This window comes from Physeter macrocephalus, chromosome 12 (genome assembly GCF_002837175.3).
Source record: "Physeter macrocephalus isolate SW-GA chromosome 12, ASM283717v5, whole genome shotgun sequence".
Taxonomy (NCBI): Eukaryota; Metazoa; Chordata; class Mammalia; order Artiodactyla; family Physeteridae; genus Physeter; species Physeter macrocephalus.
In genome coordinates, this window is record NC_041225.1 from 6729407 (window position 1) to 6756557 (window position 27151).

The 27151-nt window shown below is 34.9% G+C and overlaps 1 pseudogene; it reads left to right on the forward strand.

The window, feature by feature from the left end:
* The window catches only part of LOC102991174 (serine/threonine-protein kinase 35-like), a 143497-nt pseudogene that overhangs the window by 16344 nt on the left and 100002 nt on the right, over positions 1-27151 (forward strand).

The window sequence follows — 27151 nt, forward strand, 5'->3', positions numbered from 1 at the left end:
CATTGTGTCTGCCTTGTCGCGCTTATGTCTCATTAAAAGGTGGTACTGCTTAATGGAATAGAAAAACTACATTTATAAATAATTCTAGTGTAGCAAAGATGGGCATTCAGCAACTCTCCTTGTATAATTATTCAACTGAATGTGATATTGCAAAGTCATTAGTCGAATAAAACAATCAGGGGAACAAGAATGCCAAGATAGTTTTACTGCTGAGTTTTGAACACTGTCTCAGTTCAGGCTGCTATAACAAAATGCCATAGACTGTGTGGCTTAAACAACATTTATTTCTTATAGTTCCAGAGACTAAGAAGTTCAAGATGAAGGTGCTGGTCCATCCTGTTCCTGATGAAGATTCTCTTCCTCGTTTGCATATAGCCACGTTCTTACTGTGTGCTTACATGGCAGAGAGAGAGGAGGGGAGAGAGGAGGGGAGGGGGGGAAGGGGAGGAGAGGGGAGAGGAGGAAAGAGCAAGGGTGAGTGAGAGAGGGAGCATCCTCTGGTTTCTCTTCCTCTTCTTATGAGGACATTAATCTCATCATGGGGGTCATACCACATGACATTATCAAAACCTCATTATCTTTCAAATACTCCACCTCCAAATATCATCCCATTGATGTTTAGGGCTTCACCATATGAATTCTGGGAAGACAAATATTCTGTCGACAGCAAGTGTTCTCTATATATTCTAGATAGTAGTGCTTTGTCAGATATGTAGTTTGAAAATATTTCCCTCCAAATGTGTAGCTTGTCTTCCCAGCCTCATAATACAATCTTTCACAAAGCAAAAGTCTTTTAATTTTTATGAAGTCCTATTTATCAAATTTCCTTTTTATGTGTAATATTTCAGGTATCAAGTCAAGAATCTGTGCCAAAACTTGGATCCTGAAGGTTTTCACCCATTTTTTCTAAAAGTTTTATAGTTTTACATATTACATAATGTCCATGATCTATTTTGAGTAAATTTTTGTATAATCTATGAGACTTTGATGAAAGTTCACTTTTGGTCTATAGATTACCTATTGCCCAAAACCATTTACTGAAAAGGCTACATTTCTTCCATTGAATTACTTTTACAGCTTTGTCAAAATCATTTGGGTATATCTCTGTGGATATGTTTCTGGTTTCTCTATTCTGTCTCATTGCTTTATATGTTTATTCACTGCCAACACCATACAGTTTTAATTATAGTAACTCTAATAAATCTTGACATCAAATAGATGGATTCTTCCTACTCTAATCTTTTTTTATGAACATTTGTTAAGTTATTCTAACTCCTTTGCCTTTCCATATAATTTTAAGATAATCTTGTCTATACCTACAAAAATATCTTTCTGAGATTTTACAGGAACTGCATGAAACTTATATCATCTTGTGGATAATTGTCATCTTTATTATGTTGAGCTTTCTAATCCATGAACACCGTATGCCTGTCCATTTATTTAGATCTTCTTTAATTTATTTAATCATTATTTTGTATTTCTTCAGAATACAAGCCAAATATATATATATATATACTTACATATACATATATATACACACATATATATGTATCATCTGCAAATAGAGATGGTTTCATTTCTTCCCTTACTATATGAATGGCTTTTGTTTCTTTTTCTTGGCTTTATTGCATTGGCTAGAATTTCTAGTACTATGTTGAATAAGAGAGATATGAGTGGACATTATTGCCTTGTTCCTGGTCTTAGGGAGAAAGCACTTATTCCCTCACTATTATGTATATAGTTAGCTATAGGTTTTCCATAGATATCCTTTATCAAGTTAAGGAAGTTCACTACTATCCTTATTATTCTGAGAGTTTTTATCATGGTAGATATTGAATTTTATCAAATAATGTTTTTGAAAAAATCGGTATGATCATGTGATTTTTCTTTTTAGATAGATAAGATGGTAGATTACATTGGTATATTATGAATATTGTACTAGCCATGCACCCTGGGATATAGTTCACTTGGTTATACTGTATATTTGCCTTTATATACTGTTGAATTCAATTTGCTAATGTTTTGTTATGGACTTATGTATAGCCAGACCTTGTTTTATTGTGTTCACTTATATTTTTTACAAATTGAAGGTTTGTGACTACCCTGTGTGAAGCAAGTCTATTGGTTCCATTTTCCAACAGCATTTGCCCATTCCCTTTATCACATCTTGGTAATTCTTGCAATATTTCTAACTTTTTCATTATTATTATATTTGTTATGGTGCTCTGTGATCAATGACCTTTGATGTTATTACTATTGCAAAAAGATTATGATTCACTGAAGGCTCAGAAGATGGTTAACATTTTTTAGCAATAAAGTGTTTTAAATTAAGTTATGTATATTTTGGGTTTTTTTTTAAAGACATAGTGCTATTGCACACTTAGATTACTATAGTATAGTGTAAAAAAATGAACTTTTATATGTACTGGGAGGCCAAAAAATTCATGTGACTCACTTTACTGTGATATTTGCTGTATTGTGTTCATCTGGAACTGAACCCACACTATCTCCAAGCTGTTCCTGTATTGAAATTCATGAGAAATATTGATATGTAGTTTTCATTTCTTGCATTGTCATTGTCTACTTTCGGTATCAGTGTAATACTAGTTTCATAAAATAACTTGGGCAGCCAATTCTCTTCTATTTTCTGGCAGAGACTGTATACAATTGGTGGTAATTCTTCTTTAATTGTCTTGTAGAATTCTTTAGTGATACTATCTATGTCTGAAGATTGCTTTTTGAGAGTTTTTTTATTTAAGAATTCTATTTCATTAATAGTTATAGGTGTATTCAAAGTATCAGTTTATTATTAGATGAGTTGTGGTAGTTTGTGGCTTTTCAGGGACTTGATCCATTTCATCTAAGTCATCAATTTCAATAGTGTTGAGTTGCTCATAGCATTTCTTTATTGTCCTTTTAATGACTGTGAGGTGTATAGTGCTATCCCCTGTTTCATTTTGAATATTAGTTATTTGTGTATTCCCTCCTTTTTGGTGGTCTTGCTAGAGTTCTACAATTTTCTTAATATTTTTAGAAAACCAGCTTTTTGATTTTCCCTACCATTTTTCCATTGTCAATTCATTGATTTCTGTGCTTATCTTTATTACTTGCTTCCTTCTCCTTGCTTTGGATTTATTTTGCTCTTCATTTTCTGAATACTTGAGGTGGGAACTTAGATTATTGGGATCTTTCCTTTTTCCTAACATGTGCAGTTCATGGTGTAGACATCCTTCTCAACACTGCTTTAGCTGTGTCCTATAAATTTTGGTATGTTGTATTTTCATTTTCATTCAGTTCATTATAGATTCTGTATTTCTCTTGTGACTTCCTCTTTGATCCATGGATGAGTTAGTGTGTTGTTTGATTTACAAGTGCTTAAAACTTCTCCTGTTACTTTTTTATTATTGATTTCTATTTGGGTCCCATTACAGGTCAAAGTTTCATTTTATGGCCCAGAATGTAGTCTATCTTAGCAAATGTTCAGTGGGTACTTGAAAAGAAAGTGTATATTTTAAAGATTAATCCTTTGTCAGTTGCTTTGTTTGCAAATATTTTCTCCCATTCTGAGGGTTGTCTTTTCATCTTGTTTGTGGATTCCTTTGCTGTGCAAAAGCTTTTAAATTTCATTAGGTCCCATTTGTTTATTTTTGTTTTTATTTCCATTTCTCTAGGAGGTGGGTAAAAAATGATCTTGCTGTGATTTATGTCATAGAGTGTTCTTCCTATGTTTTCCTCTCAGAATTTTATAGTGTCTGGCCTTACATTTAGGTCTTTAATCCATTTTGAGTTTATTTTTGTGTATGGTGTTAGGGAGTGTTTTAATTTCATTCTTTTACATGTAGCTGTCCAGTTTTCCCAGCATCACTTATTGAAGAGGCTGTCTTTTCTCAATTGTATATTCTTGCCTCCTTTATATCAATACCAAAAAACAAAAAACCCAATCTAAAAATGGGCAGAAGACATAAATAGATATTTCTCCAAAGAAGATATACAGATTGCCAACAAACACATGAAAGGATGTTCAACATCACTAATCATTAGAGAAATGTAAATCAAAACTATAATGAAGTATCACCTCACACTGGTCAGAATGGTCATCATCAAAAAATCTACAAACAATAAATGCTGGATAGGGTGTGGAGAAAAGAGAACACTCTTGCACTGTTGGTGGGAATGTAAATTGATACAGCCACTGTGGAGAACAGTATGAAGGTTCCTTAAAAAACTAAAAATAGAACTACCATATGACCCAGCAATCCCACTACTGGGCATATAGCCTGAGAAAACCATAATTCAAAAAGAGTAATGTACCACAATGTTGATTGCAGCAGTATTTACAATAGCCAGGACATGGAAGCAACCTACGTGTCCATCGACAGATGAATGAACAAAGAAGATGTGGCAATATATACAATGGAATATTACTCAGCCATAAAAAGAAACAAAATTGATTTTTTTTGTAGTGAGGTGGATGGACCTAGAGACTGTCATACAGAGTGAAGTAAGTCAGAAAGAGAAAAACAAATGCCATATGCTAACACATATATATGGAATCTAAAAAAAAAATTGGTTCTGAAGAACCTAGAGGCAGGACAGGAATAAAGATGCAGATGTAGATAATGGACTTGAGGACATGGGGAGGGGGAAGGGTAAGCTGGGACAAAGTGAGAGAGTGACATGGACATATACACACTACCAAATGTAAAATAGATAGCTAGTGGGAAGCAGCAGCATAGCACAGGGAGATCATCCCAGTGCTTTGCATCCACCTAGAGGGGTGGGATAGGGAGTTTAGGAGGGAGACGCAAGAGGGAGGAGATATGGGGACATATGTATATGTATAGCTGATTCACTTTGTTATACAGGAGAAACTAACACATCAATGTAAAGCAATTATACTCCAATAAAGATGTTAAAAACAAACAAATAAAAGAAAATAAAGTGTATTCTGCATTTCTGGAAGTAGTGATCAAGAGCTTTAAAAATGTTACCAGAGCAATCCCAGTTTTAAGAATATACCTTAAATAAATTATCAAAGATGCCCATAGATATTTATATTCCACCACAATAAGCATCCTGATACTTATAATAGCAATAAAAATGTGCAAATGAGTGATGTGCTGTTGCCAAATTTGTACATCTATACACAGCTCTGCATTTAGTAATATCACATTGGTGCATGAAATCAGCCTTGGTGGGAGCTTTTACATCAAAAAATTGGTAAACACTACAAATCACCTCCTATCCTCACTGATATAGGTTATGTAATGTTTACCCTCATTGATGACTCTGAGGGGTTTACGACTTCAGTGGAAGAAATAACTGCAGATGTGATGGAAATAGAAAGAGAACTAGAATTAGAAGTGGAGCCTGAAGATGTAGCTGAATTGCTACAATCTCATGGTCAAACTTGATTGGATAAGGCGTTGCTTCTCATGGATGAGCAAAGCAAGTGGCTTCTTGAGATGGATCTACTTCTGGTGAAGATGCTGTGAAGATTGTTGAAATGACAACAAAGGATTTAGAATGGTATATAAACTCAGTTGATAAAGCAGGTGTGGGGTTTGAGAGGAGTAACTCCAATTCAGAAAGAAATTCTACTGTGGGTTAAATACTATCAAACAGCCTTGTATGCTACAGAGAATCTGTTTGTGAAAGGAAGAGTCAATAGATGTGGCAAACTTCACTGTTGTCTTATTTTAAGAAATTGCCACAACCACCACCACCCTGATCAGCAATCAGCCATCAACATGCAAGCAAGACCCTCCACCAGCTAAAAGATCATGACCTGTTGAAGGCTCAGATGATGGCCAGCAGTCCCTAGCAACAAAGCAATCTTAAATCAAGGTACATACATTGTTCTTTTAGACAATATGCTATCATACATCTAAGAGACTAGAGTGTAAACATAATTTTTAAATGCACTGGAAAACCAAAAAATTTATGTGACTTGCTTTGTTGTGATACATGGTTCCTTGCAGTAGTCTGGAACAAAATCCACAGTATCTCTGAGAAATACCTGTAGCCACATTTAGGGAAGAGTCTTTGGTGTCCAAGTATTTGATTAAACACACACACATGCCCAAAACACCTTTATTTAGTTCAATGCCAGGATCAATAAGAAAATCATGAGTTGATGTAGCCGGCTGATTGGAAGGTCTTCCCGTTGGTGTTTCCTTTACATGGACTATTAGAACAGGGTTTGGCCGGTACATCAGTCTCTTCAGATATGCTGGGAAGGTCAGGGTCTGGGCAAACTAGTAGCTGAATTATATCATTAAGTCCAACATTATACTAAAATAAAGTTTATCTATTTTCCAGCTGCTTGCCAGGGTAGAAGAGGCGCTAGCACTCGGACCACCCGTGGAAGAGCGCCCACACGCGCTCTCACAGCTCCTTAATTGTGGCTTTGCAACACATGGCTTCAATGGTGCGTGCCTGGAAGCCATGCATGGTGCAAACTTGGATCCACATCTCAGTGCCGGGAGAAGGGGTCGCCCCGCTCTGTTTCCCCCTAAGCTCCGGGCGCCCTGTGCCGCCTGGCCTGCACCACTTCCCAGGCAGCGCTGGCTCTAGGCAGCTCTCGGGCCAGCCAGCGTAAGCAGAAGCCAGAAAGACAGGCGACCTTGAACCCTAGACTGCGCACATGCCCAGCAGAGATGAGGAAGTTAGGAAACGGGAACCTGTCCAAGCGCGGCTGCTGCCACCAGCCCCTGCCTCACACATAGGAAGAAGTCTTTCAAACATCCTTTAGAAAAACAAGCAAACAAAAAACAGTAAAGAAAGCCATACAATGGAATAAAGCTGTGTTTTGCTGGATTACAAAATATATGAAAAATCGCCATAGAAGAAAGAACATTCCAGGTTTTTAATATCCTATGATGTTCTCTTTCAAGAGGATATAACAAAAATCCAAAATATGATTTATTTGGTTTGCTGATACCATTCTTCCTCCTAAAAATATCTCACTAAAAATTAAATTTGAAGATTGCTTGGCTTCCTTTGACCATGTGTACAAGTTCTAGTTACCAGATTGTTTGCTTTTTTCTTTTTTTTTTTTTTCTTTTCTATTTTAATGTAATCAGGTGGCCATTTGCTTTTCCCTTTCTCCTGATTTGGAATGATTACTTTCTAATCCCAACTTCTATTTCACCGTATACTTGACACCAAAACTTCTGAGTCAGCTGCAAGACCTCTGTTACTGTAGCTGGATGTGCATCCCCAAACTGCCACTTATGTCTCCCTTATTCAGGCCACCATGTAGTTTGAAGTCTGTGTTCTAATGACCTAACCCTGGCTGTCTTCCCATCACATACAGCTGGTTCTGTCTCTTTTCGTCCCACACCTATCCCTCCTTTGCCTGGTAGGACCCTTTAGTGTCAAAGTTTCAGTCTGCTCATTTCACTGAAAATAATTTGTCCTTTACAAATGAATATTATTTACACATCGGTATAAATCGTCAGAACATTGTAAGGGAAAAGTCATTTTATGATGCACAGCTGATTAGTGGTTCATCTGATATGAAAATATAAGCATTTACTTCTATGTTTTTTTTAAACCCTATTTTGTGTGTTTCTCCATTTGTTTATATGGTAAAGCAGAACCTGCTAATTATTTCCACTGAGTAATATGTATTTTGTAAAACGCTTCCTGAGTGAGTACTAAATATTATTTACTTTTAGATTTATTGTAAGAAAATAACATTATTCAGGCTTTTCTTTACACGTAAAAAGTATAAGAACATATCAAATTTAAAGAGTATAAGATTGTATACAATAAAGAAAAAAGGAAATATTCTACAAAGATGCATAACATCACTGAGCGATAAATAGTTTTGTTTTGTTTTGTTTTTGTCTTAAATAATGCTAACACATATCCTGTGAAAAATAAAAAGATGAGAATGAAAAAAAAAAAACCAACGCAAAAACAGTTTCCATAGAAGGCTAAGAAAGAGGTCTAAGGAAGGACCCAGTGAATCCCATAGTCAATGAAATTTCCCCTCTGACAATTTTAGCAAGATATTAAGAAGAGTTTCCATTCCATTCACATAATAGAAAACAAAAATAAACATGAACAGACATTTGGTAAAAAGAAGAAAGAGAGGGAGATATATATAGATAGATACAGAGAGAGAGAGAGAGAGAGAGAGAAAGAGAGGTATATATATATCCCTCAAGCAAATAGAGGGATATAAAATTGACAGTCTGCCAGTCAACAGTTTTGTACTAAATACTTACTATGTATATAATAGTATGCTATAGCCTGAAAATATTGTATTAATGGACCCTGACCTTTTCCCTCAAAGAGCTTACACTGTATATTTATAGATGGCATAGTCCTTTCCAGTGTTATAAGACAAAAAGATTAAATAACAGTTTGAAATATCTATACCAGAGATGATACTCAGAAACAATAGGTAGCAAAGTATGCAATAAATAGGTTTGTGAAGACAGAACAAGCACTCAATAAATATTACCTATAATGAAAAGATACAAGATTACAAATGTTTAAAGAAAGGTAAGATTGCTATTGGCTGGAGTGATTAAAGATGACTTTATGGATAATTTAGGACATGTGCTGAACCTGAAAGGATGGTTATACAGAGGTTAGGAGTATAAAGTGGGAGATGTGTGAATATTGTTATACAATGTGAAGTACCTGAATATCAGTGTGAAAGAAGAGATGAAGATCTACTGGTTTATTTATAAGAACTGTAGGGAGTATACAAACAGAAGAAAAGGAGAAAGGGAGTTGCTTCCAGAGTTGAGAGGAATCTGGGAACCATTGTGGTAAATAAATCATTCCCCAAGATGTTTAATTCACTGGCCCTCAGTTCCCTCATACGTGTAACAAAGGAGATGAAATATATAATTTATAAAATATTTTGTTTCCTCCTCATTGTATAAAACTGTGATTAAGTTCTACGGAAATTCTAACAGGGGGTTATTCATGGGCTGGTGTTGTGTCAGAGTCTTTTGAGGATTGTTAGTGCTAAATCATTACAGGTTTAAAAGAATAGGATGGGAAATCTCTCTGTCTTAAAGACATAGCATTAAAAATCATTTTTATTCACAAGCTGAAAATAATATCACAAGATACTACAACACATACTTTTCCCCTTTAATCATGCCTCTGGAAGGGGGGACTAATAAGGTTTCTAGTTAACAAATCAAAGAAAAGACAATGACTAATTCTTAATGGCTTTTTAAATGATTGCCCACAACTCTAATGAGTAATTATATCATTTGCTGTAATGACATTCATGAAATTAATTATGGAGTTTGAAGGAAAAATATATATGGCATTACTGTGAAGAAAAAAAGGTGACTTAGGGGCTTCCCAGGTGGCGCAGCGGTTGAGAGTCCGCCTGCCGATGCAGGGGACGCGGGTTCGTGCCCCGGTCCGGGAAGATCCCACATGCCGCAGAGCGGCTGGGCTCGTGAGCCATGGCCGCTGAGCCTGCGCGTCCCGAGCCTGTGCTCCGCGACGGGAGAGGCCACAACGGTGAGAGGCCTGCGTACCGAAAAAAAAAAAAAAAAAAAAAAAAAAAAAAAAGATGACTTAGGAGTGCTAGGCTCATGATAGGGAATTGTACACATTTTGTATAATTGCATGATCATGCAGTCTGTAAGAATTTGTCTTTTACAATTTTTGGCTCTATTTTAGTTTTTTAAAAGCACCATTCTCAACCTATTTGATTGAATTTGGTTGAATTAGTTACCATAAAAACTGCAGTCCAACTTATTTTTTACACATGAGAAAACTAGTCCTCAGTAACCCAAAAAGATTCACTTGAAGACACACAGTTAATCACTGGTAAAAGAAGATCCCCCATGTGGTCTGCGTCTATGATTTTGAAGTTCTATTGTTGATAGTTAGCATAATAGCAGTCCCATTTTGGCGACACGTGGAAAAATTCAAATCAGAAATATTCACATAGCATATTTTACTGTCTAATATTTTAGCAAGCATTTGCTGATCATCAGCATAATGCTGCAGATGATCAAATGTGAAAACTACTGCTTGGTAAACAGTAAATGAACGCAGCCACGATTAACTTTTTCTTTTGGTAGTATCATGTTTGTAACAACACAACTAAATTCTAGTTTGCAATCCCAGAGAATACATTTCTAAAACAATCATGTGAATCATGAATGTTGGGCAGTTTGGACCCCTTTAGCTGTAGCCCCAGACCTGCATCATTGTTGGAGTTCAGATCATTAAACTTCAAATGATCTCAAACCTTCACAAATGGAAATCGTTCTCATAATTACCAGTCATCTCTTAATTCATCTTAAATACAAAATGTCACTGAAGTGACAGATCCTGTCGCTCATAGCACACACAAGAAAAGTTGCAGTTAGCTCTTTACCATCTGGCATCAGAAAGGAAAATTCATGAATTTACCTTAGAAGAGTGAGCAACTTCTTCATGTGTGTTCTGTGTTGGTTCCAGGTATACTTCTTTTGCAAAGTTCCTCCTTTACAGTATTATGAAGAACTTGGGTTTCAAACAAGTTTCCACTGTGTTCCTATGGGTAAACAGAATAAGGAGATTCTTGTTTCTATGTCATCTTAAAAATATATCAAAGAGGAAAGGAACATCTTGAGAATTTAAATTGTTTCTTCCAAGGTCATTGTCATTTTTGCTCTATTGCTTTCTCTGACGCATAACTCTCCTGTAAAGCAATGTCCAAGAATCACAAATGAAAGGTAAGGAAAAAGTTTGTTTTGCTTTTATTTTTGTTCTTTTATTTATTTTTTTTTTATTATTATTTTTTTGTGTGTGTGGTATGCGGGCCTCCCTCTGCTGCGGCCTCTCCCGTTGCGGAGCACAGGCTTCGGACGCGCAGGCTCTTGGGGACAACTGTACTTTCTATTTTCTTTTAATATTTTGTTGTTTTCTTTGGTAATTTATAATTTTACCACAATATATCTAGATGGAGGGTTTTTGTTTTTGCTTTTTGCCTGTCTTCTTTTTTTTTATTATTATTTTTTTGTGTGTGTGGTATGCGGGCCTCCCTCTGCTGCGGCCTCTCCCGTTGCGGAGCACAGGCTTCAGACGCGCAGGCTCAGCGGCCATGGCTCACTGGCCCAGCCGCTCCGCGGCATGTGGGATCCTCCCGGACCGGGGCGCGAACCCGGTTCCCCTGCATCGGCAGGCGGACGCGCAACCACTGCGCCACCAGGGAAGCCCCGATTCTTTTATTTTTTTAAGGATGAAAAAATAATTTCTGTACAGATTCTTGAGAATAATATCAGTCACTATTTCACTTAGTCTAAAGTTTTAATATCCAAGATACACAAATTTTGTTAGATATTTTCCAATAATCTATTTATTTATTTAACTGCTAATTTATTTTAAACCATTGTTCTTCACTGGGTTTTCTTGGAATTAATAATTTAAAAAGTAATTGTAAAGTACAGATATTCAAATGATAGTTGAGACAAGTACTCATGGTGTCCCTTTGACATAGGCTTGAAACACATAAAGGTGTCACAAGAGCTTTTTCCATTGAAGAAAAATTTATGCAGATTAGATGTAAATAAAGCTGATTTAACTATAAAGGATCAATCTTACTGTGAAGAATTCCCTATGAACATGCCATATTTCTACGGATGGAAGTAGACGTTATCCATGCACCCAAACATAATATGCAGAATCATGAATATTAGGGAATTCTGTGTTAAACAATTACTAAAGGAACTCCTGAAGCTTCAATGTAAAACTGTAAATCATTTTACAAGGATGTACTGTGCTGTATCTAACATGTTATTTGATCAGACCTCTTTTTCTTAGTCATAAGACTCAGATTATCTAAACTAAACATTGGAAAATTCTGCTAAAGAAGACATAATAGAAAACTAGGCTTTCAAAATTTTTTTTTCTCCAGTTTTAAATTTACCTCTTCCTAACTTTATGAAGAAGACTATTCACGTTATCTTCAGTGTACCTCTATGAATTTTAACAGATGTAAACAAAATAATTGTTGAATACCTATTATGTAGCAGGCACTGTAATAGAAATTAGGAATTAAAGAAAAATGAATATGATACTCTCTCTTCCCTAGAACTTTACCATAGAGGAGGGGAGGAAAACTATTAAGAATTGATTACAATAAAGTGAGATGATTGCTTTGTTGTTATTAGTAATAAGAACTTTCATTTAGTGAGGTGGTCCTATTGTCCTGAATTTCACACTTTAGCTTATTTAATTCTCATCAAGAAATACATGATGTACAGATTGTATCTGCTTTACAGAGGAGATACTTGTAATGTGTAGAACCAAGAATCAATACAGTCAGATCTCAGAGTTGGTAAATGAAATATATTTAAATGCAGTTCTGTCCAAATCTGAAGTTTTCTTAACCATGTCTGCTTCCCCTGAGTATAAATTGGCTCAGTTTAAGAGAATAAAGGTTTTACAAAGAAAGTAACATTAGATCTAAACTTTAGAGATGGTTGAGGAATAGGGGAGGGTATTACAGACCAAAGATATGAAAGGAGAAAGGCACAAATGTGTGTAAAACAAAAGCTAATCTGGTAAGACACTAGTTTAGCATGTTTAGCGTAGAATTCTTAACAGGAAGAGATTGGAGATAAATTCAAAAGAAAGGTAGTAAAGGATTTCAATGGCCATGCTGAGGGCTATAAACTTTATTCAAGAGGCCATGAAACTGCAATAAATTTTTTTTAAATAATAAAAATAATATTGGGAGTTTGTGACTGACATGTACATGCTGCTATATTTAAAATAGATAACCAATGAGAAACTACCATATAGAACAAGGAACTCTGCTCAATATTCTGTAATAACCTAAATGGGAAAAGAATTTGAAAAAGAATAGATACATAGATATGTATAACTGAATCACTTTGCTGTACACCCGAAACTAACACAACATTGTTAATCAACTATACACCAATATAAAATAAAAATTGAAAAAAAAAGAATCAGTGATCTTCAAGACAGATCAATAGAAATTATCCAAATGGAAACATGTAGAAAAAAAGTATAATAATAATAATAATAATTTGGGAAGTAACATCATCCGATTTGGTTTTCTCTATGATAATTTTGATGAACAGGTTGGAGTGAGAAAACTATTGACATTAAGGAGGTTACTTTAGTAGCAGAAGAGTTAGAAGTCATGAAAGGAAAACTTTTAAGGTGATATTATTGTTCATGAAACCTGGGAAAAACCACATATCTGCCGCAATTCATCCTACGTTTTTTCAGCAAAGGTCCCAGAAGACACATTAAGCTACAGTCCATGAGATTATTGGACCAGGTTGCCATTGCCTCCAGGCTAGGCATCAGAGACACTTTTTAGCTTGATTCTTTGTTTTTAGTTTTTCCTCCTTACCCTTCTAATCCATCTTGCTGTTTTTGCTAAACACAATTTTTTTTATTGGCTCAAGAAAGTAGAGTGATTGCTCTTAAATCAAGTAAAAATTCATGGAGTTACCCTGTGTATCTGGCCACATGCTTAAATCCCATTTTCCACCAGGAAGCTATAGTATTGCACCATTCAGACAATCTTTTTACTCCCCACTCTGCCTGTGTCCATGCTGATTGCAAACCTTGTATTACCTTTTTCCTCTCATTCATACAGCTAATATCCACTCATTCAGGCTGAAGCTGCAGTCCACAAATTCCACAAAACCACCTCCTATTACCCAAATGAGCCTTCTGATGCTGAAGTTCTACGGTATTTGCAGATTATTACAATTTAATACTGAAAAATTCTGTGTGCACTTGTTGTAATGCAGACCAACTGAAACGGAACCTCAAATCTCCTTCCAGGTCTAGGATTAATTGTATTTGTCACATTCTTGGTAGGTGGGAAAATAGCTTAGAACTGGAAATCACAATTTAAAAGATCTTTAAAACACTGATCCTTAAGCTTTTGCTACATAGCAGCATTTGATTCACATGGTTTTGGCTTTACTGAATATTTTAAAAATCATAGAGAAATCAAGACTTTCTCCAGCTATTTTCTTTGAACAGAAAATCAAATTCAGCCCACAGGGATTGAGGTCACAGAGACCTTTGGTTGGAGATAATCAATCATTAGCTTGACTTCTACCCATTCTCTGGAAAATGATATTAACAGGCAATTGGGAAGCTCCGAAGGGTTAGGAGGAGTGAAAGGCTCTGAGAAACCACAAATCAACAGAAATATTTTTTCATATATGCTTAATATTCACACAGCCATCTTGTGTTAAATGTGAGCAGGTGGTATTAATATTACCTCTACTTGTGGACAGAGGAAATAATGGCCCTGGTTTCTCACCATGGTCACCTCTTCCAGGGAGATCTCAAGGCTGACAGTGTAAAGCTTTTATTACATGTGTTAAGGTAAACATTATTTTCTTTTAGAATAAATTGCCTAGAATATATTTTTTAATATTTATTTATTTGGCTTCATCAGGTCTTAGTTGTGGCACATAGGCTGTTCCTTGTGGCACAGGGGCTTCTCTCTAGTTGTTGTGCTGGAGCTTAGTTGCTCTGCCGCATATGGGATCTTAGTTCCCCGACCAGGGATTGAACCAACATCCCCGGCATTGGAAGGTGGATTCTTAACCACTGGACTACCAGGGAAGTCCCAAGGTGAACATTTTTAATAGAAAAACATTAGAGGAGACAAAAGTTGGTGGGAAGGAAAGCTTAAAACAACAGAACATATACCTACTGACACACAAACAAATGCCAGTATTCTGAATAGATACAAGCCTAAGAACATCAGGAGTGATGTGGGGTCACTCACTGCCAAAAAGGCAGGATGGTTTGTCACATGCAGGGCACACATGGTGACTGTTAACAGAACCACCCCTACTCAAACATAACTTGGTACTGAAGCCCCTAGATGTATTGAGAGAAATGTTTACATATGACTTTTACTTTCTGCATCCTTCCTGTATGAATCTTAATTTACATTTGCCTTGTTTTCTTAAAGAGCCGAGCCATTACACGACAATGACTTTTTGCTCTTGGTTCTCACACATTCCTTGCCAGAAATTTTTCCTAGCCCAAACCAGAATTCACCTCTGCCCTATCCATTCTCCCAGGGAATGATGAAAAAGAGGACCAAAACTTAAGATACTAAATTGTAAATGATGTTAAGAATAACGCAGTTGCTAATATATAGTTGACTCTCATATTTTGCATTAGTTTTAGTCCATAAAGTCATCATGAGCCGGAATTATTGAATACTGAAGCATTACTCCTAGGGGGAAATACAGGGTTAAGTTTGCCTGAGCTTCTGGTCACAACATTTTCATTGACCAATCAGTATATAACCTGTCTTGTGTGCATTTCTGTTTAAAGACATCTTTTTCAATATATATCAACATTTGTAATCCATCTACATTGAACTCAAAGCCAACACACTGTAACTCACACCTAAACAAAGCTTATCTAAAGTATATTTTCTCTGCAAGGCACATCACAGTGTTCTTGTGTTTGGGAACACTAGTCAGCACTTCAGCACTACACCTGGGGGTCACTTTAAAAAGAAAACTCACCAACAAACAGCACAAAAATGCAAAACATGTGACACTAAACAGACAATAAAAAGAACACTTTGGGGCTTCCCTGGTGGCGCAGTGGTTGCGCGTCCGCCTGCCGATGCAGGGGAACCGGGTTCACGCCCCGGTCTGGGAGGATCCCACATGCCACGGAGCGGCTGGGCCCGTGAGCCATGGCCGCTGAGCCTGCGCGTCCGGAGCGTGTGCTCCGCAACGGGAGAGGCCACAGCAGAGGGAGGCCCGCATACCACAAAAAAAAAAAAAAAAAAAAGAACACTTGTTTACATTAGGAGAGGCAAAGCAAGATGGCAGAACATGGCCACTTTGAACCTCAGCTGGCAACATGTGCACTGAGTGACCTACATTTTTTCCTGTTCTACGCATGTCTACAGAAGATCACAAAAGTGCCATGGTATTAATTTTGGGATTACAAATAAATTGTAGTGAGTAGGTGAAATCACAAATTTTAAATTCATGGATAATTAGGGTAAACTCTATATGGAAGAGTCTGGAAGAGAACCCGATTTGGAAGAGATGTCAATGGTTTAATCTTGTCATAGTTGGAGTTCCAGGAGGAGTTCTTCTGAGGATTTTATAACTATGAGACAAGATCCGTAGTAGCGAAGAGAGTAAAAGAAGAAAATCGTGAGATCAGATGTCATAGCAGAGACAATTGACATGCCAAATAATATAGAAAAGTCACTTGGAGAAAAAAGGTTGAAATTTGGGAAAGAAGAACAGATTCTGCTAAGAAATGAAAATACTAATGTCAAGCATTTAACTTATTTTCTTAAAGGAGGAGTGTAATATTTAGACTGTAAGGCCAGACTTATTTATAGATAGTGATCAGAATTGGCAAGAAAAACAAGTTGTATTTATTTACTGGACTTTTATAATTATTTTTTACAGTGTACCATCTTCACATTTCTCCTACCACTGTCAACTGGATCCATTGATGTTTCTCATTATCCATATGCTTACCACATAATTTCTGAATATGACAGAAAACTTTAAAGTATTTTAGTCATTTTTAGTCCATTCAGTTCAAATATAATGGGGCTTAACATTAAATGTGCCCACATTAGTTATCCTAATCCTGAAACCAGAGGTTTCCTTAAGCTTGTTGATTTCTTCTTATTGATATGAGGTTACTTATACCAGAATTTCAGATCCTAATCTCAAGACTTGGATTTCTGGTTATTCCCTGGACTCTGAAACCTTTTCTCCTAAACTGCTTAGTGCCTCATCCTCTCTTTGGGCACAGTGTCAATGGCTGGTGTCATGTTACCCAACTTTAGAACTGCAGCATGCACTACCTTCCTGTCATTATATCCAATATTGCTAGCCCCCTAGATGCTATGCTCACCTTTAGGGATTCTTCATTACCTTATCTAGGACCCTAGTTTTTAGTATTACATATGCTGATTGAAGACTGCTATAACCTTCAACAATGAAGTTAGGATGCCAAGCTAATCTGTGTTTTCACCTCAAATAGCCCTCACAAATCTCTCAGTGCCTGTGTCCTAAATGGGGTGAATCAATACTGGCCTTTTGCTTCAATAAAAAGTCCTGAGGTATAAAATAAACAATCCCATAAAACATGTATAGAACTTTTCAATTCTATAATATAGTTCCAAATATAAAAATCCACCATCCATGCTGATTTTTGCATCTATAGGATCAATAATGATCATATAAAATGTGAGTTCAGTCAGGGTTGAAACCCTCTAGTTTTTAACTTCTCTTTCCCAGGCCTCCTATAAATCTCCTCTTTATGGTAATGCTCTTCATACTTGCTTATTTTGCTCTCCTTTCATTTTTATTTTTTGATACTATATGATCTAAGATACTTACTAATCTCTGATTTTCTGACAACATTTTGCATTTCACAGGCATGCCTGCTGATCGAGTCATGTTTCATAACCCATCCCCCTATGAGCTAAATACTGCTATGCATCTTTGCTTTCCTTTGCCTCTTCAACTATTGGTTGCATCTCTCACAGTCACTTTCTGTAACTACACTTATCCATTTCCAACAGCACTGTCCTAAATGCATGAATTCAACATTTTATCAGAGTTTTGCTAGTAGCATCACATCCCTATTGATTATTGAAATCCAGTATATGAAAGTGATGAATTCCTAATGAAGACTCTAATTAGAACTCTTTTATGTCAGATCAAATATTGCGTTCATAAGACCAACAGTGCATCAGCTCCTCTACTCCTTGATTGCAGCACTTTATTTATTAGCACTTCATTCTTGATCTCTCACCACCTGCTCATATCCTGCTGCTTTGGACTTCTCAATAATGATACAGAAATTGCATGACCTTCCCTAATGCATTCCATAGACAGTCGTACTTTGCTGTTGAGGACTGAAACTTCCAGCTCAGTTACCAAAAAATGCTTGTCATTGTAACCTCATGCTGTCTTAACTTCAGACTCTAATGTTAATTCTTCTTTTCTCCTCGTCCTGCCCAATTAAAAAGACATGATGAAGAGCCAAAAATACTCTTTGAGAACTGATTCTATTTTTCTCAATAAACTCAACAAAATTAAAAGAGTGTTCTTAGCTCATTCTAAGATGAGTAGACCATGGTTTTAGAATCATTCCTTTCCAATTTTGAAACCCTTGAGAATAGAAGTGCTACTAATGCTGTCCAGAGAATAACCAGAATCAAAGCAAACATAAGCAAAGAGACATTGAGCTCCTATAATGCATCTGACACTCAATCAAAACTTACCAGAAGTTTTAACAGTCTCACAAAACTGCTATATATTAGATATTACCATCTGTTTTTACATATCATAAAATTTGCACTCAAAGACGTTAAGTAATATAATGGTTATATAGATAAACCACACTTAGTCTATCTGAATCCAAACCTCATGCTTTTTCAGATTCCCCATGCTTCTGTTCCTGTATTTATTCCTTAACTGGGAAATCTGTAAAGAATTATACATTACTGATGATCAGTCTTAAATTATTACTCAAAAAGCCACCCAACACAATATTTCTGGACTGGTTATATTTATACAACTGCTACAAATGAATTCTGAAACACTCAAATGTCAAATTTAGCAAAGCTACCATGCTACAATTAAAAATAACTTTTAATCCCTATTGTATATAATAACATAATAATAGCCTAACAATTATTGTTATATTAATAAGTTAATAATGTGATTTATTAGTCTTATATTGACTTGACATTAACCAACACTCTTTTTTGGCCTATTCCATTTCTCTATCTTTTTAATCAGTTCAAATATTCCAATATTTTCCAGGTGTCCCTCCAGACCTGGTGACAGCTAGCTAAGTTAAAGACATACTAATAGACTACAGATGTTAAGGGCTCCTTATCTACACTTTATCTGTACCTTACAGACATCCAATATTTTGAGTCAGGTTTTAATATGCCTACTGAAAATCAAAGTAAGGTATATAATAAGCATCTCCATTCATTCTCATTTACACACCAAACATTTCTTGGGTGCCTGTATGTGCCAGATACATTGGGGAGTGCTGAAATATTCACAATCACTTTCAAACTCATTACCTTCAAGCTTCATTTGCCAAGGTCATTTTATTTTGTCAATTTCCTCTTTTACTTAATATTGACTAGTAAGTGATATCTTAACAAAAATGAAAATGATCAGAGCTATGACAGATTCTTCTCTTTCTCTAGGTCCATTCAAAATATCTTGAGTTTTCTGCTATTGAAATTATTATTTTGTTTAGATCCTCAAGGACACTGTGAGCTTCTTTAGGCTAGAAATATCTTCTTTGTGTTTAGTACTGTAAATGGCAACAATGGATACTCAAAATAACTGTTGAACTAAAAGAAAAATTCTTCATTCTCAATTCCAATGAAATAATCCACTCACTGATCATCTCTTATAGAAAACATTGCAACTACCTCTTTTCACTTCCTCTTCATTCTGTTCACTACAAGTTTTCCAAATTCACCTTTAAAAATTAAGATCAGGGCTTTCCTGGTGGCGCAGTGGTTGGGAGTCCGCCTGCTGATGCAGGGGACGTGGGTTCGTGCCCCGCTCTGGGAAGATCCCACATGCCGCGGAGCGGCTGGGCCCGTGAGCCATGGCTGCTGAGCCTGTGCGTCCAGAGCCTGTGCTCCACAACGGGAGAGGCCACAACAGTGAGAGGTCTGCATACCGAAAAAAAAAAATTAAAAAAAATAAATAAATAAAATAAAAATAAAAATTAAGATCAAATTAGAATGGTTCAAAAACTGCTAGACACCGACTGGCTATCTATTCCCCCTTTTTCTTTTCTAATAAAACTCATTTATTATTATGTTAAATATTCTCCAGTCAACACAATAATAATGCACTTGTCAGCCTCCCATAAAGTTATGAGTGGCCATGTGACTAGCTAGGCAATGAGATGTACACAGAATTGTTCTAGGAAATTTCCTTAAAAGTGTTTTCACTTTTTATTACATTTAGAGCTCTGATAGAAATGATTAATCAATCAGGAAGCAATTTAGATTATGGAAGGCACTACTAAGATACAAGGAGCCCGAATTCATGATGATCATCAAGTTACCATGTTACTTTGGGGCTGCATGAGAAAAATATAAACATAACTCTTATTTAAACAATTATACAAAATGTTCTCTCAAATTCAGCTGTGTCTAATCCTGAGGAGGCACAATGAATAAAAATTAAATAATAGTTGTAATAGTAATTCTTAATAATAATATGCAAGATAATTTTAAGAATAATAAGGAATAAATATGGCTAATGACTCTTCCATAATATACAGTGAATGCACTGGATGGTTGTTTATGTGTACAGATAAGATAAGGTAGAAGGAGAGTTAAAATAAACAGCTGAAATTTTGATTTACATGCATATATAGTTACTGGTAGACCCTGGCTAATAGCCTAATTTGATTTATGAAGTAACAATAAACCAAAACCAACATGGGTTTGCCGAGCTAGATTCCAAAAAGAATCTCTGTTGTTGTTTTGTTTCTTTGTTTGTTTTGGCTGCACCATGCAGCATGTGGGATCTTAGTTCCCTGACCAGAGATTGAAAGGGATTGAACCCATGTCCTCTGCAGTGGAAGCATGGATTCTTAACCACTGGACCACCAGGGAAGACCCCAAAATAATTTTTAAATCATCAAACTAGTAAGTCATATAGGTTTCATAAAATTATCTTACTTTGTAGACCTTTAGAATATCATCAATCTAACTAAACTGCTCTTGTGAAGATTCATGGAAAAAACATATTCTGAACTTGTTACATATAAAGAATATTGAATATGGATTACTCTAGAAGATAGGGGAGACACCACTATACACCTACCAGAATAGATATTGTTGTAGCCGAAATTAAAGGAAACATAGACAATACCAAGTGAGGCTGAGTATTCAGAGCAACAGGACCTTTGTTGGTAGGTTGTAAAATGGTACAGCTTCTATGGAAAAAAGCTTGACATTTTTAAAAATATTAAGTATACATTTTACATACAACACTGAAATTCCAATCCCAGGTCTTTACCAAAGTGAAATTTAACTTATGTTTAAAAAACAAAACAAAAAATACTTCTAACATCAATTTGTATAGGGGTATTGTTCATAAACCCTAAAAATTGAAACTCAAATGTTCTTCAACATTTGAAGAGTGTATTGAAAAGAAAAAGACAAACCTGAGGTGAATCCATAAAATGGAATACTACTAAGCAATAAAAAGGAACAAATTACTGATTCTTAAAACAACATAGATGAATCTCAAATTTATTAAGCTAAGTGAAAGAAAACAGACTCAAAAGACACATTTACATGAAATTATGGAAAAACAAAATTCTAGGAACAGAATGGGTTAGTGCTTTTGAGGGGTTAAGAGGAATACAAAAATGAATGGGGAAAACTTGGGACTTGATAGAAAGGTTCTACATGGTGTTTACAGATGACTATACGACTTTATAAAAACTCATAGAACTAAATATTTTAAGTAAGAATTTTACTACATGTAAATTATACCTTAATAAATGAGTATGACTCCATAAAAGAGTATGAGGAAAGTATAGTGGGTGTCAATCAGTGTTCTTAGTTGAACAGAAAAAATATTAAGAATGAAACTTCTGGAAGTACTGTTTCTGACACAGTAAAAGTACAATTACTGTATTTTCATGAATTGTAACACAGAAGAAAAGTTTAAAAATCAATGATTTAAGCATCTATCACAATAAGTTACAAACATAAAAAATAAAACAAATACAACAAGTAGAAGGAATGCAATTATACATAAAAGAGGAAAATTAATAAATATATATAAATATTTCTAATACACTGGAAAGAAACAACAAAGACAGAATTTGATTCTTTGAAAAAATGATTAACAGATGTCTGTTTTTGATTGATCAAGGGAAAAAAATGTACAGTTGTTCAAAATCAGGAATAAAATATATCATGCATATCATAAAGATATTAAAATAAAAATAGTTATTTTGAATGACTTCATGTTAATATTGACATTTTAAAAATGAAAAACAAATTTCTAGAAAATAAGACTTTTCAAAAGTTGCCTTAAAATTTTTGAAAACCTACGTTTAGATGGCACCATTACCATATTGTATTTAACATTCATATAAAGATGAATTCAATATTTTACATAATCTCTCCAGTTATTACAGAGGAGTAAACACTTCAGAACTCTTTATATAGCAGTGTATCCTAGAAAATATTGACAAAAAAGTCAGTAGAAAAAAAATAGTCTAATCTTATCGATAAATATAGTTGCAAAATTCTTAAGCAAAATACTAACTCTAAATCAATTTATATATATATAACATATTTATATAACACATATATATAAAATATATATATAACATATATATATAATACTACTCTGTACATACAGGTTTACTATACTATAGTTTGATTCATTATTAGAAAATCAGTCAATGTAATCCATTGTGTGTAAAAATGAAAGGATACATATAGCATGTGATAAAGCTTAAATGCATATTACTAAGTGACAGAAGCCAATTTGAAAAGGCTGTATACTGTGTGATTCCAACTATATGACATTCTGGAAAAGGAAAAACTATGGTAACAGAAAAAAGATCAGTACTTGCTAAAGGCGGGTGATAAGGAAGAATTAATAGATGGAAAACAGAGGATTTGTAGGGCAGTGAAAATACTCTGTATGATAATACAATGATGAATACATGTCATTATAGATTTTCACAAACCCACACAAGGTACAGCATGAAGAGTGAATTATAATGTAAATATGGACTTTGGTGATTATGATGTGTCACTGTAGTTGCATCACTTGTAAACACCACTCTGGTGGTGGATGTTGATGATCGGGAAGGCTATGCATGTGTGTGGGCTGGTGGTATATGGAAATTCTCTGTACCTTCCCCTCAATTTTCTGTGAACCTAAAACTGCTCTTAAAAAATGTTTACATTACATCCCTAGTACTTACTTATTTTATAACTGGAAGTTTTTACCTTTTGACTGCATTCATCCAATTATATATAATTCTACATAATTTTCATAGTGCTTATAATCCATGGGATAAGGCAAAAATAAATAAATTATAAATAAATACACCAATGAAAATATTGTTGTTTAAAAATAATAAATAAAATTATTATTCAATTTATTTTATTAAACACAAAGTCAATATGTAAAATTTAAGTATATATTAAAACTCTAGCAATAGGCAAATAGAAATTAAGCTAAAGTTACTAAATACAATAGTTTCAAAAAGTATTGACAAGAATCCATAAAACATGATTGGTGTGTGACCATTATGAATAAAGAAAATCTGTATTGAAAACCATCAAAGAAGACCTACATAAGAAATATATTCAATATTTTAGATTCAATGTAGTTTTAAAGATGTAAGTTTTCTCCAAATTGATATGTAGATTTAACAACATCCTAATAATAATCCCCAAAGAAATTCCACTTAAGCATTCTAGCTTCATTTGTGTTTGTGTATTATATCTATATGTCTATATATGAATATTCAGCGATCCTTGGATAACCAAACCACTCTTTAAAAAAGGTGGGACTTATTGCTGTATAATAATACTGAATATAGTATTGGTGCATTGATAAATAAATAGACTAATATAACAAAATGGAGACCCCCCAAAAAACTCATACTTTTACATACATTTGATATAAGTGGCATTGTGCACTACAGACTTCTGGTGAGAGGCTAGATCATATATTAAATGGTTTTGAGAAAACTGAGTGACCATATGCATTGTTTAAAAAAATAGAGTTAGGAAAGGCACAAATAAGTGCAAATTATAACTGACAGTGTATTAGTATCAAGACTATATAAAGTACTCCTATACACTGGCATAAATGGAAATCTAATACACACCAATAGATAAGACAGGTCAACATAGACTACTCAAAAGACAAAATTCAAATGGCTAGTACACATGAAAACGCTTTAAGTTCATTATTAACTGAAGAAATGCTAATTAAATCACTCAGTTCCCTCCAAACTACACCCACTCTCCATTTTTTCCTCTCTATCTGCCTGACCTTCCTGAATGATTTAACCTAGTCATTAAGGAAGCCCAAGAAAGGTAGACACCCATGTGTGTAAGGTTTAAGAGTGGGGATAGGAGGTGGCCTGCCCCAAATTTTCAAGACTTGAGTTGGATGAAGACAGTGTAGGTACAGAAAGTTGGAGGAGGCAGCTTGGAGTACAATAGTTGATGTCAGGTAGGAGAACATCCATGTTGGGGTGACAGCAGCAACAACAGCCTAGCAAGGTTGTCTTTGCCCAAGAAAGGAGAAAAGGATAAATGTGTGGGTTAAAACTGGCAGCCAGTGTGCAGTATCAGACCCTGAACAAGAAGAGATCATTCATATAGGAGGGTAAGCAGGGATGGTGGCAGTGATGGGTGACTGGTTACTTATATGAAGGGGTAGTCAATAGGTAAATATATTGAGGATAATGGAAACCAAGTGGATCACTGTTGGAGAAAATAGTTACACATAGGAAAAAAAGAGAAAACTAGAACAAACTCTGTGGTGTGGAATTGAAATTGTAATTATTGGAGGTGAATCCTAATTTTCAATATGTGTAGATTATAAATAAATATAAATGTAACTCTGTGTATGTGCATGTGTGTATTTGTATTCACTCCCTAACTCTTTCTACTAAGATGATTAGGAACATCAACACTTAAGTAGTGACGTGCATGACTAGTTTGAAGATCTTGCTTTCTAAATAATATTCTACATTAAATTAAACTAGCCCTCTTTGAAGAAATGGCTGATTTCAGAACTGGCCAAGTAGAAGTATAATATAGGCCTGGAACATTGTTTATATCAGAAAATAAAGAAATGTCCAAAGAATCATGGGGACAAAACAAACAGACACAAGAGCCATCTTAAGGTGGCTCTCATTGGGAAAACCTGGAGGAATTTGATCACAAAACAAACAGTGATAATAATGGATTATGATGCTTTGAATAAAATTAAAACCATCAATTCATTCCAATAGATAGGTAGATGATAGATAAATGGATGATAGATGGATGGATGGATAGATAAATGCCAAAGATTTTTCTTTTAGTAAAATGTTAAGTAATAAATCAAGAAGAAATGATAGAATTAGAAATTGACTATTGATTATCATAGTTAAAAATAATTCAACGAAGAACTATCAATGATGTAAAAATTAGTGTGTGAAAATTTTATGAAATACAGGGATTTGCATAGTCTAAAGCACTTCCTAACAAAATGTACTTTAACTATAAAGGGAAATAAAGAGTAACTTTATAATTAAAAATCCTGGCAAATATTTCCTTAATCAAGTCACCAATGTTAACATCTCCAGGTAACAGGCAAATCAAAATCGTGTACCCCACTCTAGAATGCAATGAGTAGAGAATAACAACACTCTGAGATGTTCTTTCAAAAAATTGATTATTTGAATCTAATCATGTTCAAACATAAAACAAACCTAAACTGAGGGACACGCTAAAATAACTTGCCTGTCATCTTCAAAAACATCCAAAAAAATCCAATAAAGGCTGATGAACTATTCCAAATTGAATGAGATTAAATAAACACCACAGTGAAATGTAACTTTTGATCCTGGATTGGGTCTTTTTGTTCTGAAGAACATTACTGGGTCAACTGATAAAACTTGTTTACAGCCTGTGGATTATATACCAGTAATATATCAGTGTTAGTTTCTTCTTTTATATGATGCTATTATGGTTTTGTAAGAGAATGTTCTTGATTATAGAAAAAATTAAAGTACTTGGGAATGATAAGACAACAATGTCAACAACATACTCTCCAATATTTCATGGCAAAAGAAAGTGTTTGTACTAGTTTTCCAAATTTTCTGGGATTTTGAAAATATAAGAAAAGAAAAAGAGATACTGAGAAAATGCCAAAAAAAATTAATCAAATATACCTGCCAGACTGGCAATAATTAAAAAATATAATCATACCAAGTATTGATGACAGCACTAGAAAGTCTCATATACTGCTGGTGGATGTATATATTGTTTAAATCATATTAGAAAACAAATTGAAATTATACAGTAAATATGAAAATATGCAAACTCTATTATTTAGCTGTAGTAGTAAAAATTCTACATGGTCCTCATGAGCTTTTCTCCCTGGTGTTGCTCCTTATGTTAAATTACATGGCAAAAAGATTTTACAGATGTATTTAAGCTCACTTATTAGTTGTTTTGTTTTTTTTTTAACATCCTTATTGGAGTATAACTGTTTTACAATGCTGTGTTAGTTTCTGCTTTACAACAAAGTGAATCATCATCTGTTGATGAACACTTAGGTTGCTTCCATGTCCTGGCTATTGTAAATAGAGCTGCAATGAACATTTTGGTACATGACACTTTTTGAATTATGGTTTTCTCAGGGTATATGCCCAGTAGTGGGATTGTGGGGTCGTATGGTAGTTCTATTTTTAGTTTTATAAGGAACCTCCATACTGTTCTCCATAGTGGCTGTATCAATTTACATTCCCACCAGCAGTAGAAGAGTGTTTCCTTTTCTCCACACCCTCTCCAACATTTATTGTTTCTAGAGTTTTTGATGATGGCCATTCTGACCAGTGTGAGATGATATCTCATTGTAGTTCATTTTTCCAAAGAAGATATACAGATTGCCAACAAACACATGAAAGAATGCTCAACATCATTCATTAGAGAAATACAAATTAGTTGTTCTTAAAATAGAGAGATTAGGTGAAATGTATGCAATCACATGATCCTTTTTTTTTTAATGGAGTATAGTTGTTTTACAATGTTGTCTTAGTTTCCACTGTACAACAAAGTGAAGTTTCCTGTGCTATACAGAAGGTTCTCATTAGTTATCTATTTTATATATATTAGTGTATATATGTCACATGACCCTTTTTAAAGCAGAAAATTTTCTTCAGCTGGTGGCAGAAAAGAAAGTCGGAGAGATTCAGAGCATGACAGGGATTTGTTGCTGAAATGTAGGCAGCCTGTGGGAAGGAAGTGTGAGTGGCCTTCAGGACCTGAGAGAGGCTCCTACCTGACAGCCAGCAAGGAACTTAAGAGACCTCAGTCCTACAACCACCAGCAATAAAATTTAATCAA